We start from the raw sequence: 16,664 nt of genomic DNA on the forward strand, positions 1-16,664 counted from the left end.
AATGGATTCTTTGGAATGTATATTTGTGTGTGTATATTTCTTTTATTCTAAAGTTGAGGTATAATTAAATTGTTTGTCGTAGACCCGTTAAGAAGTGGCCTGTATTTTGTAATAAAGAGAGTTTCTTTACTTATTCGTTGTCTCGAGGTTGTATCGTCCCTAAATTGGTAGAGGGGAATAATTCTGAAGCTTGGTGTTTTTTTGTTGGCGCAAGTATCTATGTGTTGGCTAAAAGCTATTTTTCTGTTTTGGGGAATTTTTATCTGGGATCTGTGCATGGCCATTCGTTTACGCAAACTATTTTTTTTGTTTGGCCTATGTACTGCTCTTGACATCCGGAGCAGGTTAGTGAGTATATTAGGTTCTCCGAAGCACATGTGAAGTTGCTTTTCACTGTAAACCGTTGTCCCTGTTTGAAGGAGAACTCTGATCCCTCAATTAGATAGTCGCATATCCCGCAATTGGGTCTTCCACATTTTTTACTGTCGGCTTCTGTGTTGAAGAGTGAATTCGGGCTTGTGTTAGGAGACTTTTCATGGATTTAGGCTGTCTCTTGCTTTTTATGATCGTGTGTGTTTGGAGGATTGTGTTCATTCCGTGGTCTTTTTTTAGGAGGGGTATGTTGTGGAGGATGGTGCCGAAGGCTTCGTTATTGAGAGGGTGTGTGGAGATGTATGGTAAGGCTTTTGGTTGTAAGTTTTTCTTTGATTTGGGATGTCTCAGTTCCTTGATGTTAAGTTGAAGGGCACGTTGAATGCACTTGTCAATAAGTGAAGGGGGATAGTTCCTGGTGATAAGGGTATCTTTTAGTTATTGTAGTCGTGTGTCTCTGGTGTTGCGTTAGAGACTATAGTGCATATCCTTTTTGCTAGATTGAAGGGGATATTCATCCTGGTGTGTCTGGGGTGGCATGAATTGAATGGAAGATATTGCTTAGAGTCTGTAGGCTTATAATATATGTCTGTTTCTATTATATTATTAGCTTTCTTAATGAGGATATCGAGGAAGGGGAGTTGTTGCTGGCTATATTCCATCGTGAATTGGATGTTTACGTCCAGTCCGTTTAAAATTTCCTGGAATTCTATGAGTTTTTCTATATTTTTATGCCAAAGAATGAAACAGTCATCTAGATATCTCTTCCAGTTGTTTTCTATGTAGATGGAGAAAGGGCTGCCATATTTCTAGAACCTTACGATACAGACTGATCTCTAGATATCCTATGACTAGGTTGGCAAAGGAGGGGGCCATTCGTGTACCCATCGCAGTCCCCGATTTTTGTCGGTTGAACTGCGACTGCTAGCCGCCACTGACCATTCAAAATATGACCATCAGGGCACTCACAAATTCCCCCCCCCCTTTCCTCATCAGCCTTCTTCTTCTTCTACCCTACCAAGAACTCACAACGACCCCGAACACACAAGTGCAAACAAGGGAGTCAGAGAAAGGCAGAATGCCACTTATATCTGAACACTACTATAGAAATATTCCTTTAAAATAAACTTTTCTTCTAATTTTTCTAATTTTAATTATTTAGTCGTTACAGTTGAAAAGGTCTCAAAATGACCGAAACCGGTACTGAAATGTTCACTGTAAAATTATTTTAGCATCTTCTATTTTTGACTTTTTTTTCATATATATCAACTCGTGTGTTCTTTTCACCTTATACATATATATATATATATATATAATATTATATATATATCTATATATATATATATATATATATATATATAATATATCTATATACACATATATATAATATACATATTATACATATATATACATATATATATATATATATATCTATATATATATATATATATATATATATATATATGTGTGTGTGTGTGTGTGTGCGTGTGGTTTCTATGATATATATGTATGTATATATGTATCATGAGAGTGTCTGTGTTAGCCCCGGAAATACTTTTGTTAATGTACAAGTATAAATTTGCAGCGATTAAAAAGTCATTTTTCTGTTACTAAGTAAGATGTGTCGTTTCTTGTTTTTCTTTCTCCAATTCATTCCTGCATCAATTCAATATGACCTGTAGCGAAGAAGGAACGTAATGTCTCTTTGAAACGAGAGTGACAAAAAGACTGCACCCCGATGTGTGTATGTGTGTGTGTGTGTGTTTGTTTGTTCGTGTGTGTTCGTGTGTTTATGCATGTATCTATGTATGTACGTATCGTGACGTTTGCTTCATTCATGACGACGGCTATGAACATTGAATTAAAATAAATTATTTTATTTGTTTCAATCGCCAGACAGCGGCCATGCTGGGGCAACGCATTACAAAGAATATTCGTTGATTATATCAATACATGTAGTGCAGTCTCAGTTCTTCCTGCGCTCTCGTGCACTTTGGGCAGCAAGCTGACGCCACTGGTTACACTTGGTTGCGGTTTTCTCCACATCCAGTCACGTAATATTGACCTCCCTCATGTCGGTTATGAGTGTTGAGCGCCATGTTGTTTTCGGTCTATCTCTCTTTCTTTCCTATTTTTAATTCGCGTTGACAACTCATTTTTTACGTCCGTTGCAGGTGTAGGTTGACCCTAATGTTGTCAGGAATTACATTGATAAATTTGATCTAAATTACGTAAATTTTGATAATTATGTTTGAGTGATATGAAAAATGCTGTACACCGTCATATTGGATTGAGAGTCGGGAGTAGGATAATCTGCACTAGAATGAGATGATTGAGCGCGGCTATTTTGAGGGTTTACAATTTAGCGGGGTTGACTGAACATTCAACTTATTTTGATGACGGCAATTTTTGGTACTAGAGGCAAACTCATAAATGCATGCATGAGTTCACAGGAAATATACCCATACAGAAAGGAAGAGAGAGCGTTACATATACATACCGGTATAACTAGACGCTCACACACATAAACAATGCGAGCGGAGCCCAGAGAAGGAGAAAGAGTTTAAAGTAGAGAGGTATTAAAAACTCTGAAGTCAATTTAAGTCAACATCGAAACAGGCGGCGTCAAAACGTTATGCACATCTTAATGCTAGGGAGAAAAAAAGATGATAAGGAAAATTATTTTCCTGCCGCAAGGCATGCTTTATTTTAATAAAACGTGATCTTGTATCGTTTACTTGCTTTACTCATAGGACTGCGACCATAATCGCCTTTAAGTGTTTAATCAACCAAGTCGATACAAGTATATATTTTTAACCTGGCAGTATTCTACGGACTCTTTCTGCCGGACCAAAATGTTACGGGGGACGGAAATCTAAAGAACAACCAACACTAGTTGTCAAGTTGTCGTGGTGGTGGGGGGGCAAAAACATGGCACAAGCGCAGTGACACAGATAAATATACATACATACTAACTATATATATACATATATATATGTATATATACATATATATATATACATATATATACATATATATATATATATATATATTATATAATATATATATATATATATATATATATATATGTATATATATATATATATATATATATATATATATATATATATATAATAAACATATACATATATATATCTGAAGAAACTTGCCTTCGGCAAATATATTTTTTTTTGCTGGAGATAGTTAGAAACCGTCGGTCTGGGATATAGTTGAGATGGTAAATGTTTTTAATTTTCATTCGTTCATGAATTTAGCCTTTTTGTGTTCTAGCACACGCTTTCCTATTGGAAGCCTCTTATTGTATTTCTATTATATATATATATATATATATATATATAGATATATCGAAGGAGAGGAGCTTTCTCCGTCCGGGTTGCGGATCCGTGGAACAAGCTGCCAGACGAGATGGTGAAGATGCCGACGACCGCTTTGTGGCCTGAACTCTTTACATGAACACCACCCTGTACTTAACTCCATGTCCCCCTACATGGCCTTGCTATTTGCTTTTGAGCCAAATTAAATAACTAACTAACTAACATATATGTATATATATAATATATAATATATATATTATTATATATATATATATATATATATATATATATATATGTATACAACGGGTTTCTTTCTTTCCGTCTACTAAATGCACTCACGGTCAACCCATGGTCATAGCAGAATATATTTTCCCAAGGTACCATACTGTAGGAATGAACCCAAAACAACATGGCCTGTAAGCAAGCTTATTAACCACACATCCACGCCATACTTTTGATGCTATTAGGAAGTTTACACCTATTATGTGGTTTATATGAACCTGTTACTAGACACACATACACACACAGACACACACACACACACACATATACATACATATCTCTATATATATATTGATAGCAACGTGGTGGGGGGTCCGTGTGGTTATAAGTAATAAATATAAACGAAATCAATGTTGCAGTTTGAATACATCGTTTCAGACATGTCACTCGCCGAACAGGTATAACTGCTATGTGCGTACGGGGGAGAGAGAGAACGAGTGGGTGGGGGTGGGTTGTAAAGCATTACGTTTGATCTTGAATTGTTTCATGCGTTCGTTTCATGATCCAGTTTATGTGGGGTTTTTTCAACCCAAGGCAGCATGGTGGAATTCATAGAAAACGGGATGGGATGAATGACCCCCAAGGTTGGGACGTGAAAATATAAGAGATAGAAGTTTTATATCGAAGTGATATTGGTGGATGCGACGGTATAAATTGCAGGTGGGGCGGCATTCATCTGTCATTACGTCAGTTGAATCGAGACGTATAAGGTCCGAAAGAAGTAATAAAAATAAACATGCATGTATTTATTCAAACATACATACAAATACACACTCACACACACGTATATATATGCATATAAATAACATTATATATATATATATATATATATATATCCTCCTGTTACTGTATCTCTGAGAGATTTAAAAATATATTTCTATTTTTGTTGACCACTGAATGTATTTCACTTGAAATTCTATAAGTTTTCAACAGCATTTTAGCGGCGATAGAACAAGGTTAAATTATTCCAGACTGATGAAGAGCAATTAACATGAAACTAGTCTCTGAATGCTGCTCTGAATGCTCTGAATGAGGCTCTTCCTGCGCTGAAAAACGGTAGTAGCATCAAACAGCCATTTTGATGACCTGATAAAAAGCACTTCTCAGTATAGTTAATACTTTCGCCTTTTATACAGATGTTCTAACTTGCTACTTTGCTTTGATGTGATCAACAGAACAGCCTGCTCGTGAAATTAAAGTAGAAGTGATCAAGTGCTCCACAGACACGCTTACCTTTGACGTATTTCTCAGGGAGATTCGGCGTGACACAGAATGTGGCGAAGCCGGCTCTTTGAGTTACAGATTTCTGCCAGCTGATTGGGCTGGATCAACGTCAAAATATCGTGCTCAAGGTCACAACACTCTAACCACTAAGCCACGCGGCTCGATATATATATTTATATATATATATATATATATGTATATAGATATATAGATAGATAGATATATAGATAGATAGATAGATAGATATATAGATAGATAGATAGATAGATAGATAGATAGATAGATAGATAGATAGATAGATAGATAGATAGATAGATAGATAAATAGATAGATATAGTGTCACGAATGAGAAGTTAACTGAATATAATTTCGGATAGTACTACGCGAATTAGAACACCACTCTCTACTTTTGCAAGGGAAGACGTAATAAATATAAAAATATAAATCCCAACGAAAACATAATTCATTTTGATCACGTGACTGTTTAAATAGGCCGACCTTTTTGGCACTCTTTTACTTAGTCCATGGGCCACGTCAGCTAGCGGTACTATCTGGAGTTAATACACCTAAGTGGTATTAAAATGTTTATAGGGTCACTATGAGTACCGAAAAAAGTGTAATGGCTCTTTCAGCTCGGTAGCTTTGTTCTGTTTTTTTTTTTTTGTTTTTTTGCAGATTCCTGAAATGTCCCCAATACTCATACCGAAGTACTTCTGTGCGTGATGACTACAACACATTTGACATCGTTCACACGTCGAGTGGAAATTAGAATGACCAGAACAAGCTCCTCGTATATCCAGACAGGCTTTCCATGGATGATTTTGTCATAAAACACCACAGGCGCAGGAGTGGCTGTTTGGTAAGTAGCTTGCTAACCAACCACATGGTTCCGGGTTCAGTCCCACTGCGTGGCACCTTGGGCAAGTGTCTTCTGCTATAGCCCCGGGCCGACCAATGCCTTGTGAGTGGATTTGGTAGACGGAAACTGAAAGAAGCCTGTCGTATATATGTATATATTTATATAAGTGTGTGAATATGTTTGTGTGTCTGTGTTTGTTCCCCTAGCATTGCTTGACAACCGATGCATTTCTTGACAACCGATGCTGGTGTGTTTACGTCCCCGTCACTTAGCGGTTCGGCAAAAGAGACCGATAGAATAAGTACTGGGCTTACAAAGAATAAGTTTCGGGGTCCAGTTGCTCGACTAAAGGCGGTGCTCCAGCATGGCCGCAGTCAAATGACTGAAACAAGTAAAAAGAGTAAAAAAGAGTAAAGAGTAAAGAGACTGGATCAGGGGCTGCGAGAATTAAAGACAATTCTGTCTGATGACTCTCTAGCCAAAGCAACAGCGCAGCTAAGACAGCAAATAAAGAAACACGATCTCAGTCAAACATGGCCACCAAGTACCGACACAGTTACCAGATTTCTCTTTTCGTTGTTGACTGGGAAAAATTAATGAACACATCCCTCAGAAAGGGTCCAGCGTCTTGCTACTTATTTTGGAAGTGACCTAGTGTTTGCCGTTACCTAGTGTTTGCTTAGGATACTGTTGTTCTGATTTTGTGCCTAGGGTTCTGTAGCAAAATTCTGTGATCCCTGTACCAGACGTACGGTACAAAGAACAGAACACGCTTCGTTGACATTATAAAAATGAGTCATGCACTGAGAAGGGGCATCTTTGATGCTTTGGATGGCATGCATGCCTTCACAAGGCTGTGGAAAGGATCAAGTGCTCCACAGACACGCTTACCCTTGACGTATTTCTCAGGAGGTGGCATCATAAGGCTGTGGAAGTGACCAAGTTCTCCACAGAACGCTTAACCTTTGCTGGTCTTGGAAAGCTGACAACATTCAAACAGCTGAACTCCAACAAGACTTCCTGAGAAGCCTTCAGGGAACTGTGGCGGTCTTGGACTGTATCTCCTGAACTGTTTCAAAAGCTACAGATGATAACTTTCTAAATGTAAATGCCTTCTGCTTCAACAACTGAAGTAAATACTTTTCGATACCAGCTGTTTTGCGTTAGACATGGAAAAATTGAGTCAAGCCAACTACCTCCATGTGAGAACTGCCTGTTCATGCATTCTCTTGATGCAAACTACCAAGCAGCCATCTGAAGAAGATGTCTACAGGCCCAACCCTTTGTTCCAAGCCCTATTGACTGTGGTTGGACATTGGATGTGGTGAGTGATCTCGCCATTGCTTGGATGCACAACTCACCTGCACCGGATGCTATTCTTCAGCTTTTGTCCAGCAAATATGTGCGTTCTTGCAAAGTACCAGCATACACCTGCCTCAGCAATGACTTGAGGTGCACAGACATTCGCAAGCTAAGAATAAGCGACAACCCAGCTCCTGAATTCGGCGACAGAGACCCAGAATTAGAACTGAAGGATTCTGATGATGACCACGAGGATTAGCTTCAGGGTATCCCTGACAGATCTAGAAACTGGCTAAACTGTTGCTGCTATTCTACCAGAAAATGGGCAAATGGCATAATGGTTAAGAGTGCGGGCTACTAACACCAATATTCCGAGTTCGATTCCAGTGACCTGAATAATAATAATAATAATAATAATAATAATAATAATAATAATAATAATAATAATAATAATAATAATAAAATAATAATAATAATAATAATAATAATAATAATAATAATAATAATAATAATAACAACAATAATAACAACAACATCGAAAAATACCTGAGGAATGAGAACCCAAAGTAATTTCCTCAAGGTACCTGTTAAAGGCTGGAGGGTATATCAGACGAAACGTTGTGTTAACAACAAACAAGATGAAGACAAATATCCGTCAAATGTAAATAATGTAAATAATACAGAAAATCTTTGTTAACTTGAAAACAATTGATACAATCTTTCCTAGTGGCAAGATTTGTTGTGTGCACATGAGAAAACTGAACAGTCTTGATGCGTCATGTATGGTTTTATATTCAAGACATACCATGCTTATGAAATATGCAATTCAATTTTATATTAAGTATAAACACATTGATTAAATTCTGATCTGTGGATCATTTCTTTGTCCTTGCAATATAAAATATGTCCATTATTTACATTATTTACATTTGGCGGATATTTCTCCTCATCTTGCTTGTTATTAGCACAACGTTTCGGCTGATATATCCTCCAGCCTTCATCGGGTGTCTTGGGGAAATTTCGAACCTGGGTTCTCATTCCTAAGGTATTTTTCGATGCTATTATTATTATTATTATTATGATTATTATTATTCACGTCGCTGCCTGGAATCGAACTCGGAATCTTGGGGTTAGTAGCCCGCGCTCTTAACCACTACGCCATATGCCCGTCAAATGTAAATAATGTAAATAATTCCTCATCTCTTAAATATAGAACTGGAATATAAAAGATATTTGTGAAATTTTTTTACAGTTTCTTATGGGGGGTATGTTTATTTATGAAGTGATTACTACTACTAAACTACCATTCTGAGAAAGCCATCATATATAAATAGAAACTAGAGACATATAGCAAGTCAAAAATTACTATATGAATTATTCACCCATGTGGTACTGATACAGACATTTTGGGGTTTGGGCTCAAGGACTAACTGTGTGGGTGAACACGTGGCAGTCTCTGCCGGGAGTCGATGTGCGACGGTTGACGTGCGTCAGTTGATGCCGGTCAGTTGGTGTAAGTGGTTCATGTGAACAGTAGGCGACGTGTGAACAGTATCAGACGGCTGGTTCGAAGTGAGCGCCGACAGTTGATGTGAGTGGTTTATGTGAATAGTTGCACGGCACTCTGTACAGGGAACCGATGTGCGACAGTAGACATGCGTGAGTTGGTGTCGGACGGTTGTTTCGAAGTGAGTGCCAGAAATTTGGCGTCAACGGTTGATGTGAATGGTAGGCGGTAAATGTGAGGCAGTAAATGTGTGGAGTTGGTGCCATGCAGTCGATGTGTGTGTTGGTGGTGGGCAATTCGTGTGGAACAGTTGTCATATTGATGGTGACGAGCAGCAGTCTGTTGCCGGGAACCGATGTGAGGCGGTTGCTGTGAGGCGATCCATGTGAGACGATCGATGAGAGGCGATCGATGAAAGGCGGTCGATCTGAGGCGGTCGATGTGAGCAGTTCATATGACAGTCGATGTGTGTCGGTCAAAGAGAAAAGTGGTATTTTTGCCGTAAGGTGGACGATTTGAACTGGTAAAGGAACCCGGGGTAGCAGCTGGTGGCGTAAAGAATGCAGAATGAGTTGTTGGCTACCGAACTAACGCGAGTCGGAAATAGTAAGAGTCCAGTCGAAAAAAGATGGAAAATAAGTGTTTTCTACACGTTTCCAAGGTAAATGAAAAAATTCACTAAAATATATTCCATACATTTTTATTCATCTCTAAAGATTTTGTTTGTTATTGGCACTTCTGATTTCTATAACTACAAATTCTTTCTCTCTTAGCAAGCTCGCTTGTTGAGCTGGCCTCTGGTTTTCCTAAGCTATTATCTTGACTGCTGGAGCTCGGGTTGGTAGTGTCAGGAGGCTCGGGAGGCACATGATTACAGTTTCAGTTCCCACGGCGGGACTTCTTGTGCAGGTGTCTACTAATATAGCCTCGGACAGACCCAATCCTTGTTAGTGTGGATTTGGTAGACAAAAACTGAAAGAAGCTCGTCGTATATATATATATATATATATATATATATATATATATAAAGTTAATCCAAACAAGAAAACACAAAAAAAAACAAAAAAACACAACAACGCGAGGACGTGGAACAAATAAAGTATTATTGGACGCTCAGGAAAGAAGGGAAGAAGGAGGGTTTAACGTTTCGAGAGGAGCTCTTCGTCGGAAACATAGGAGAAGGAAAGATCCCGAGAAGGGAAGACAGAGGAAAAAAAATCGCCAGCGGTACTCACGAGGCACACACTTCCCGAGCATTAAACTAATTACATCTATTTGTTGTCTACACCACCTGTCTACGTCTTTGGGATTTTTTTGAATTCTCCCTATATATATATATATATATATATATATATATATATATATATATATATATATATATTATATATATATAAAGTTAATCCAAACAAGAAAACACAAAAAAAAAAACAAAAAAACACAACAACGCGAGGACGTGGAACAAATAAAGTATTATTGGACGCTCAGGAAAGAAGGGAAGAAGGAGGGTTTAACGTTTCGAGAGGAGCTCTTCGTCGGAAACATAGGAGAAGGAAAGATCCCGAGAAGGGAAGACAGAGGAAAAAAAATCGCCAGCGGTACTCACGAGGTCACACACTTCCCGAGCATTAAACTAATTACATCTATTTGTTGTCTACACCACCTGTCTACGTCTTTGGGATTTTTTGTGAATTCTCCCTATATATATATATATATATATATATATATAATATATATATATATATATATATATATATATATATATATATATATATATAAGAAAATTGGACAAGGCAGAAAATGCTAAAATGATTTTATCATGAAGAACATTTAGTACTGATTTCAGACTTTGCGACTTTTTCAACTTAAAGTAAAGCATGAAAAACAATTAAATTGTGAAAAAATTAAGAGAAAATTTTTTTTTAAATATTCCTATAGTTTTCAAATGCGTGAGACTTTTTCCTTTTTTTTTTGTCTCTTTCTCTCTTTTACTTTTGTCAATAGGTAGGTAGTAGCAGATTTCAAGAAATATTTTATATGACGGATGTTAGTTTTGGATTTGGATTGTTTATGCAGCAGTAGCCAAGGAAGAAGAGAAGAAGAAGAAGAAGAAGAAGAAGAAGAAGAAAGAAGAAGAAGAAGAAAGACGGGAGTAGTATGACAATAGTAGGCTGTTGGTAGAATTTTCTTAAATGGTCAAGCGATCTAAAAATTACTTGGAAAAATAGCGATTGGAATGGTTCTGAATAAATTCATGAATAGTGACTATTCTGAATATATAGTATTATTCTTAGGCGCTTGTAGTAGAGTCATTTGTGGTCGAAGCACTCAAAAGGGATTTATATTTTGCGATAAAATATGACTCTTTGTTTATGCGCTGATTATAGGTTGCACCGTCCCTGAATTTATAGAGGGGAAAAATTCTGAAGTTGGTTTGTTCGTTAGTGGCGCAAATGTCGATGTGTTCGCTGAATGCTATTTTTCTGTATTTTAATCCTTTGGCGCAGACTGTTTTTTTGCTTTTCATGCTTTACTTAAAGCTGAAAAAGTCGCAAAGGTAAAACCGGTACTAAAATGTCATTCAAGATAAAATTGTTTTAGCATTTTCTACCTGGTCCTAATTTCCTTATACATATCAATTTCTCTTTTACCTAATGTACCATGGAATGCTCGAAATGAGGGGTAGATAGACAGCCGACAACTGACGAAGGGTGGTTCTCTATGTTGCTTGATCTACTTTCCTCTTTCTCTCGTTGTTTGCATGTTTAAATCATTTATTTTCATTCTTCACGTATATATATATATATATATGTATGAATGCATACTAATCAAATGTCACTGCGTTACAACTGCTTGATAACACCTTGAACATGTAAACCTGGTCTGAATAGAAATTGCATTTGTCTCTCTCTTTCTATATATATATGAATAATAATAATAATAATAATAATAATAATAATAATAATAATAATAATAATAATAATAAGGATAATGAAAAGTAACAAAAGAATGAAACCGCGATATTAGATAAATATAGGATTACTCTTTTACTCTTTTACTTGTTTTAATTATATATTTGGTCTAAATTATAACATATATATATATATACATATGCGCGCGCGCGTTATGTGTGTGGTTGGGTGGGTGTGTGTATGTCTGCGTGTGTGTGGTCCTTTGTGCACAATGGGTTCTTGTTTGTGTTTAATGCAAAATGGAAACAATTTGAATTATCCAGAGATTGGTACGAAGAAGAAAAGCAGAACACTTACAGACGTTGGCAGTATTGTTTTGTAAGGTGCCCCCCTCCTAAAATAGATCTCTGTTCTCCCCCATCCCGCCTCCATTAGTGGACTAATGAAAGACGGTGACCATTACTGCAAAAGCAACAACAACGCTGAAATAATTTGCAACCCTGATTACTACCACCACCACCACCACCACTACTACTACTACTACTACTACTACTACTACTACTATACTACTACTACTACTACTACTACTAAGAAGAAGAAGAAGAAGAAGAAAATTATATCAATTTCTTTTTGTAAATTAATAATAATAGTAATTGCTACGAACAATTTTTTATTACTTTATCATGTTATCATCATCATCATCATCATCATCATCATCATCATCGTCATCATCATCGTGATCATTCTAAAAATAACACAAATATTTCTAATGTTAATATAACAGTACTAGTTTATTTTATTGTTACGATGAAATACGGATACAAGTGAACGTTGAGACCATAATTAGAAATTTCTTTTTCTGTTTTTTTTTTGTTTGTTTTTTTACATTGTCCAGTTATTCCGTCCGTTGAGGTGAGGACATACACATCGGTGGGACAACAATACTATGTTCCCGATATGATACATTTACACTTCATATTCGGACTCCGGCACGGAAAAGGTAACGTCTACTGTTTTTCTCCCTTCTTTACCTTTCACGTAATTCCTTCTCGTTATCAACCGACGTTAATCTTGTTAATCTACATTCAATAACAAATGAAATGCAATTCCCTACTGGCTATCAACTCATATTGTCATGTATTCAACTAATATTAATCTTTAATCGCAGTTATGAACTCATATACATGCCCTATTCTGATTATTAGCTAATATCATCTTTAAGGGCGATGAGCAGGCAGAATCTTTAGCACGCCGGACGAAATGCTTAGCGGCATTTCGTCCGTCTTCACGTTCGCAGTTCTAATACTGCCGAGGTAGACTTCACCTTTCATCCTTTCGGGGTCGATAAAATAAGTACCAGTTATGCACTGGGGTCGATGTAATCAATTTTACTCCCCCGAAATTGCTGGCTGTGTACCACAATTTGAAGTTAATATTAACCTTAATGTAGAGGCGAAGAGCTGCCAGAATCGTTAGCACACCGGGCAAAATGCTTAGCGGCATTTCGTTCGGCTTTACGTTCTGAGTTCTAATTTGGCCAATGTCAGTTTTGTCTCCCACCATTTTCCCGGTCGATAAAATAAGTACAACTTAACACTGAGGTCGATGTGACTTACCTTCTCTGAAATCGGTGGCCTTGTGTCAAAATTTGAAATTAATTTTAACCTCAATACAAATCTAGTTTATTATTTCATTAGTCAGCTTTTATCCTGGTTGTCAATCAATATACGTAATCAAGTCACATCTGATATTTTTTTGTTATACTTCTAAATATCAATCGATCAAAATCTATAACTTAACACAGGGGAGTTCGTAGATGCTGGCATCGAGTTAACCCGGAATTTTTTCTCATGAATTCTTTTCTCAAGTCGGTAATGGCGCGAGGTTTCTATTCATGCGAGCCTTTTGAGCTGTCATTATAGTGTCATACACTCCGATCATACGTCTGGTGCTACATACTTACCAGAAAAACCGGAACGGTATTATACTGCATCACAGATTGAGGTTGTAAAATATTTGACTGCTACAAATATGTAGCAGCCGGTCCGAAAGGGTTAAAGCACCAGTCAACTACATTTTCCACCTTTTAATAACTAGCAGAAGTGTTTCGTAGGTAGTAGTTTTGACAAAAAATTATTTCCAAAGCTACAGTCACTTCTATGCTTGTGTATACGGAAATCGAATGATTATCTCTGCAACATTTCATTCCAAAGTCCATTATCTTTCATTTTCAGCGTTTAACTTCCATGAATTGCAACCAGTGAGTGCAGCTGAAATTACAGAGTCTATTTATATTGGCATTTCTTTCTTTTTCAGTTTCAATTTTACTAAAGCTTCTCTAGCAGATGTAGCTCGACATTTTCCCTTCTGTCTTTGATCTCATGTCTGCTGTTATTTTCCTTCACAGTTATTTAAAACCTTCAGTATATTACTAAGTTGTTTTTTTGGGGTTTTTTTTTTTGCTATTTTAATTAGAATGAATATTTTCCTTTGCGTTCAGCACTCGATAATCTTTCATTAATGGTAATCTTTCACTTTGGCTTTTTATCCATATTCCGTATTTAACCTAAGTATCAACTGATATATATATGTGTGTGTGTGTGTGTGTGTGTATGTGTGTGTGTTGCGTGTGTGTGTGGAGGCGCAATGGCCCAGTGGTTAGGGCAGTGGACTCGCGGTCGGAGGTTCGCGGTTTCGATTCCCAGACCGGGCATTGTGTATGTTTATTGAGCCAAAATACCTAAAGCTCCACGGGGCTCCAAAAGCTCTTTCACCCCAACTTTCTCTCATTCGTTCTTCCTGTTTCTTGAGTAACGCTGCGATGGACTGGCGTCCTGTCAAGCTGGGGGTAACACATACGCCATAGAAACCGGGCCCATCAACCTGGCTAGGCTTGAAAAGGGCGCATAATATATATATATATATATATATATATATATATATATATATATAGGGAGAGAGAGAGAGAGAGAGAGAGAGAGAGAGAGACATAGATATAAACCTTCTAATGCTGGGCCTCCAGCCAAGCCTTTCGTGACACCCTTACAGCCAGGAACCTTTCAGCACGCCTGGCATGTATATGTGTATATGCATGTATGTGTGCGTCCGTGCGTGTGTGTGCCAGTGTGTACAGAGAGGGAGTGAGAAAGAGTGAAATCATCAAGCTCCAATAACTGGTGCTGCCAGTCGTTGGGGTTCCACCCTAGACGCTTTCGCACTCAGCGGAGGTAGCTGGTCGCTGTTTTCTGTCATGCGTAGCATGGTCGCTACATTGTGACCTCCCCTTGATGTTGTCAGACCAGGGTTTTCTCTGTCTGCCTCTCTTTTACTCTCCATCAACAGTGGCCTGAAAGCAGTTGTGGTAAGTTGTGTGACTGTACCAGGGGAGCTTTTGGCTTTTTACTTTTATTTTGCTTTCTAATATCGGCTCTGCTAAATTCCAAATTTGCTTGAACCATTTGGTATTCTTCAGCGTATGGGATTTTGGGGTTTGGCGTTTCCGCGATGGTAGCCAATTCTGCCTAATGTATCCTCTATGATGTTCCCTGTTCTTTCTATCCCACACAAGGAATTCGAAGCTTAGGTGCAGAACTTTCTCCGTTTCTCTCTATCAATTGCAACATTCCCAAATCCTTTCGTTAGAGCCGCAGAACATGAGGTTTCGCTTTCAGGAGGTCTCTTAAAATCTTCATTGCAGTCGTTCGTGATGACATTTTTCTGTTACCATTTCAGAATACACGATTCTCCTTAGTAGTCGTTCACAGTCTTTTCTTCGAATGTGACCAATCCAGCACAGGTTGATGCTTAATGGCGGCCATCTTCTACAAGTTTCACTCATTAGCCTAGGATCATACTGTGGAACCGCTTTAAAAGATTTCTTAGTGAAATAAATCAACTTCAGTACTAGATTTTTTAAGGCCTTGAACTTATTTTATTGTTGTCGAAAGGATAAGTTACGGGGGTACAATTTTGAATATGAAACAAAGTACTACAATCTAACGAACGGAAAATTCACACTGAAGACATGGACGTGCCAGTTCCTCGTCAGTTATCATCCAAACTTTCATTACAATTCACGCCTTTAACAATAATATTGTTCATTTTTGGTGGCGTATATATATATATATATGTTTGTATGTATATGTATATATATACATATACGTATATATATGCAATATATATATGTATATACACATACATATATATATATAAACAATATATATACATCTATATATACATATGTGCAATATATATATGCATATATCTATATATATATATGCAACATATATATGCATTTGCAACATATATATATATATATATATATATATATATATATATATATATATATATGTGTGTGTGTGTGTGTGTGTGTGTGTGTGTGTGTGTGTGTGTGTGTGTGTGTGTATGTGTGTGTATGTGTGTTGTGTTACGTCTCGTAAATCAACCCCGGTCCTATGAATCCAACAAGAGTCGATTGTTTTTGTATAAGCGGAGCGAACTAACTGTTTGATAATCCGTGTTGGTATCTACCAACAGAGGCACAGTGAACTGCGGGATTCAAAATGTTCTAAACCCCGCTATTTATCGTTCATAGGACGATACATTATCATTTTAGCATTTTTAATCTCTGTCCCTGTCATTTTCTTGAGAAACAGGTATTCTGAAAAATCAATATATATAGTACTCAGTAGATTAAGCAGAGCGTTTCATTCATGTGAAATAATCTTCCCTCACTCGCTGCAGTGATTCCGGGTCTAACTGAGTTCATCCCTGAACTCTAACATTATTCGGTTGATGGGCCATCAGCGTTGGCCAGATCACTACTCATTATCTCTTCCTGGCTCCCAGATTAATTACTGTCGCTGTGAAAAATA

The 16,664-nt window shown here is 37.3% G+C and overlaps 1 protein-coding gene across 3 annotated transcripts in view; it reads left to right on the forward strand.

Annotated features, from left to right (window-relative positions):
* LOC115216819 (chitin synthase chs-2-like) overlaps positions 1 to 16,664 on the forward strand; it is a 241,378-nt gene that overhangs the window by 128,431 nt on the left and 96,283 nt on the right. For all 3 annotated transcript variants that reach the window (XM_036506559.1, XM_036506560.1, XM_036506558.1), the window contains exon 2: positions 12,686 to 12,790. The gene's annotated coding sequence lies outside the window, so the exon portion shown is untranslated. The remainder of the gene's footprint in view (positions 1 to 12,685; positions 12,791 to 16,664) is intronic.

This window comes from Octopus sinensis, linkage group LG10 (assembly GCF_006345805.1).
Source record: "Octopus sinensis linkage group LG10, ASM634580v1, whole genome shotgun sequence".
Classification (NCBI taxonomy): domain Eukaryota; kingdom Metazoa; phylum Mollusca; class Cephalopoda; order Octopoda; family Octopodidae; genus Octopus; species Octopus sinensis.